Source organism: Puntigrus tetrazona, chromosome 13 (assembly GCF_018831695.1).
Source record: "Puntigrus tetrazona isolate hp1 chromosome 13, ASM1883169v1, whole genome shotgun sequence".
Classification (NCBI taxonomy): domain Eukaryota; kingdom Metazoa; phylum Chordata; class Actinopteri; order Cypriniformes; family Cyprinidae; genus Puntigrus; species Puntigrus tetrazona.
In genome coordinates this window covers 22,376,976-22,381,975 of record NC_056711.1, presented here as the reverse complement: position 1 = coordinate 22,381,975, position 5,000 = coordinate 22,376,976, and the positions used below count along the sequence as shown (strand labels likewise).

Sequence of the window (5,000 nt, the reverse complement as noted above, 5' to 3'; positions counted from 1 at the left end):
TTAATATTATTTTTGGTATTTATTTATTTATTTTTTTACATCAGCAGCAAGGCTAACTTCACTGCAGAATAAGTAGCAAGTCATACAGTTAATGAGAGAATGTATTTAAGATCAATATTAGACAACAAATCAAAAAGCATGACTAAACACAAAGACATTTCATGTGTATATCATCAGAATAGTCTAAATATTGTAGCCTGTTACCAGTTTGGATTATTTGAGTCTTGATGTCTTGATTTCATCTTCAATTAGCTTTGTGTTATTTCATTTAAAGCTGTCCTGATGAAACAATATGTGACCACAACTTTTGTAAATAATATTAACATATATATACATGTATATGTGTCTTTTATATACATAATAAATATACATAGCACGCACACACACACGCACGCGCACACACACGCACGCGCACACACACGCACACACACACACACGCGCACACACGCACACACACACACACGCGCACACACGCACACACACACACGCACACACACGCACGCACACACGCACACACATATATATTCTTTTGTTAATCTCCCCTTCATCAAAGCTTATCATTTGAATCATTCTCTTCACACTGTGTTTGTGTGTAGTGTCTCATGTCTAATAGAGTCAGAAGAGCCGTGTTGTTTCTGCACCACAGCGGGTGTGAAGTGTGATATTTCCAGCCTTTATCACACACAGTTTAATTACGCCGGGGGAACATGCTTTTTGTGCACGCACACACTGGAAAGGTCGTGTTGTCATATTTTAAACCACAATAAAGGCCTGTGTGAAATTTGACCTTTAGAGGTCAGTTCGTGCCATTTCTGCTACACGGCTCTCCAGACATACACCAAACGATATCTAGGACACTGAAAACACAAATGTGTTTATAAATGTCTGTGTCGCAGTGCCGAAGACAACTTACAGCCATAAACACTGATAAACAAGTTCCTCATCTGAAATGAAAAGCTCTAAGAGAGTCATCATGTAATGAGACTGATATATAACTAGACAGACATCTCTCAGATTTTCTGTGCAGCAGGATGATAAACTCCTTCACAGGTTCAGAAAAGTATTAGTTTATAAAGAATTTCCACTGAAGAGTGATCAGTCTGTGGACAGAAGGTGCTTCATTACCGAGAAGATGTTAAGAAGCTTTGTGTTTATACCAGAATAAAGCAACTCTCTCATTAAAGCCATTCAACAAATCTGTGACAGAGAGACGAATAAAAGCCTGCTTGTGTTACTTTGTCATTTTTCAGTCACTTTAATTAAGCTAGTGAAATGGTTTGATTTTAGGCTGGAATGAACTGCTTTACTTCAAGCAGTCAGAAGAAACACTGAACGACGGAGGACCATCAGACTGAAGAAAACATCACAGTTTTCAGCTGAAGCGCAGCGTCTTCTCCAGACAGAAATTCAGGGCAAAAATCTGGTCAACAACAAACAAGAGTGCAATGTACAGTATTTTATGTTGAAATACATAAAAAAAATTATATCTCCTGTAAATTGCTTCAAAATCTCAAGAGAAAATAGTTTTTCTATGACCGTGACATTTAATATCTTGCCTTTCTTTGCTATTCATCTTTGACTTTGAGCGAGGAAAGTTTCTAAAATATGTTAGAATTAGATAAGTAATAAATAATAAATGATTCTAATAACTGGGGATCATTGCTGTATCAAATGAGAAAACAAAGTATCGCAGAACAGCTTGAAATGTTTGTTGCACAAAGCATTCAGTTTCACTTAAAATCAAGCGTAAAGCAAGCAGCGGCAGGAACTCTGAACACAGGCCTGTAAAACAAGGGACAAAGAAACAGCTAAAGACTAGAAATAGAGAAAAAGAGAGTGTTTTCTGGTCTGGTGCCATGCAGCTCGAAAAAGATTCCCTTCAGCATCTATTTCATGGTTTGATCTTTTATGCCTGCCATGCAAACGATAATGTAATAATGGTGGATTTAATACATTGTAACAGAAGCGTAATAGGATTGGAGACGTGATATGAAGATGTGGTCAGAAACCACACGCCACAGATCGACTGATCAGATTCTCACAGCATACTGCAGGAATACAGCTCATAATGTGTTCATAATCAATGGACCGGGGCTCGTGGGACTGAATACACATTCCTCAGATTTGCATAACTGTGTTTCTTATCACTGGAATTATTGACCTTGTGAGGAATCAGTCCCTGAAGGATTCTCCAAATGACGTGAACGGCTCACTCCTGACGCTCATGGTCTTTGTCTGGATGTGAGGAGATGTATATAGAGGTTAACACACCTGCAGAATACTGATCAGAGCACTTTTACAGTCACACAATAACAGAGGTTCAGCTCCGGCGCAGCTGGATTTCAGCAGAAACACAACATCAGAAGAGATTCAGAGATTTTAACGATTTTTACACCTCAGGTTTGAGAGCACATGATGCAAGTGATCTGAAACAGATGAGGAATAATGCAGCACTAGTTAGAGCCCTAACCACCACAGACACTAATGAGAACTAATCAGATACCAAACCAGCATCTGATCTTCCTGAGCTTTTTTGCATTGCTCTGTTTCTTCTGAACACTTTTACATTTATTTTGCAGTTAGGCTGTTATCTAACAGCAAACACACATTGACTGAGACGGCCAATCAAATCAAAGAGGGCGGGGCTTACTGATCAGAGAACCATCAGTCCTTTAACTTCACCAATAATGTAATTTAACCAGAAAATTGGTTGATTTTCAAGAGTGTTACAGGTTTTACATTCGGTATAAAAATAATCTAAGGTTATTCGTTATTATTGTGTTTCACATACATTGTGTACATGCCAGATTTTGCATGCCTCTACTCGCACACACACACACACACACTCTCAGACACACACACAAACACACACTCATTCTCAGACACACACACTAACACTCAGACACACACACTCTCTCTGACACACACACACACTCTCTGACACACACACACACTCTCAGACGCACAAACACACTCTCAGACACACATACTAACACTCAGACACACACACACACACACACTCACACACACACACACAGACACACACACACACACACACTCTCAGACACACACACAAACACACACTCATTCTCAGACACACACACTAACACTCAGACACACACACTCTCTCTGACACACACACACACTCTCTGACACACACACACACTCTCAGACGCACAAACACACTCTCAGACACACATACTAACACTCAGACACGCACACACACACACACTCACACACACACTCTCAGACACACACACACACACACACACACACACACACACTCACACACACACACACACACACACACACACTAACACTCACACACACACACACTCACACACACACACTCTCTGACACACAAACACACTCTCAGACACACACACTAACACTCAGACACACACACACACACACTCTGACACACACACACACACACACACTCACACACACACACACACACACACTAACACACTCACACACACACACACACACACACACACTCTCTGACACACACACACACTCTCAGACACACACACTAACACTCAGACACACACACACACACACACTCTCTCACACACACACACACTCTCTGACACACACACACACACACTCTCAGACGCACACTAACACTCACACTCACACACACTAACACTCACACTCACACACACTCTCTGACACACACACACACACTCTCTCAGACACACACACACACACACACACACACTAACACTCACACTCACACACACACTCTGACACACACACACACACTCTCACACACACACACACACTCTCTGACACACACACACACACACATTCTCAGACGCACACTAACACTAACACTCACACACACACTAACACTCACACTCACACACATCACACACACACACACACACACACACACTCTGACACACACACACACACACACACACACACTCTGACACACACACACACACACTCTCACCGGAGTGGTTGGTGTGTCAGAGCGTGGGCTTTGGGTTTCTTCAGTGTCAGAGCAAACTCTTTCTGCTGACTGCACCAAACCCACAGGAGCCCAGAGACCTTTCTCTGACTCAATCATTTCTTGCAAGTCAGCGAAAATTTCAGTACAATTCATTTACAAATCCTTCGAGGTTTAATTTATGGATTAGCGGAGGAGAGGGGTTTGCACGCTGGTGGCTGTAAAGAACATAACGTCTTATTTAGTTGTGAAGCAGCTTAAAAGTCAACCTTGAACCAAGTAGACGTTCACCAGAGTAAGACACAGACAGAACCAACGGTTAGTGATGATACAGATTACAGGAACTACTACAGTTTGAAAACACATCTCTGTGAAAGCACACATTTAAAAGGGCCCAAAATACTATATTCCTGGACGTGAGATAATGTCTTTCTCAAGACACAGAAGAGAAAGTGCAGCACAGATGGAGGAGGATTTACACGCAGACAGAGAACTTCATCTTCCTCCTTTCTTTGCTTTGAAATGCTCTGAAATCACTAGAAACAGGAAGTTACTGACTGAATTAACTACACAAGTCTGAAAGAGCGCTTCCTTGTAAAACATACCCCGGTAATCTTTGCTTTGATTTCAACTTCTGCAGATCTGGTCCAGGAACAGAGATGGTGTCTTCTGAGAGCCTCGGCATCATGGGGTGTAGATGGAAGTGTTTGATTGTTGAGGAGCTCACTGTACGGCAGAAACAGCAGGCGTCTGAGGATCGATGCTCAGCAGACAATAGATGGGATTATATGACACCAAGTGAACCGTTTTAAGGGGTTTCAAAAACATTTATTAAAAGGCACAAAGCAATTGCAGAAAATGGCTCGGCATGATTTCAATCGATGCTATTATTCACACTTTGTGTCTGTTTTCTATCCTCAAACAGAGAGGGCTAGCATTAGTCATATATATCAAATATATCTCTAAGAAATACCTCCTTTGATTTATGATTGCTGATACACTTAGTTCGTCAACATTTAGTCATAGTTAATGTTAATGTTTA

The 5,000-nt window shown here is 41.2% G+C and overlaps 1 long non-coding RNA gene across 2 annotated transcripts in view; it reads right to left on the bottom strand.

The window, feature by feature from the left end:
• Positions 1-555: 555 nt before the first annotated feature.
• LOC122356244 overlaps positions 556-5,000 on the bottom strand; it is a 10,087-nt gene continuing 5,642 nt past the window's right edge. Inside the window, exons 2-3 of one of the 2 annotated variants that reach the window (XR_006252300.1) lie at positions 4,564-4,684; positions 556-1,420 (exon numbers count right to left, since the gene is read on the bottom strand). This is a non-coding gene — a long non-coding RNA (uncharacterized LOC122356244). Of the gene's footprint in view, positions 1,421-3,890; positions 4,495-4,563; positions 4,685-5,000 lie in introns of those variants that run through there. The other variant, XR_006252299.1, reaches the window with a different exon arrangement.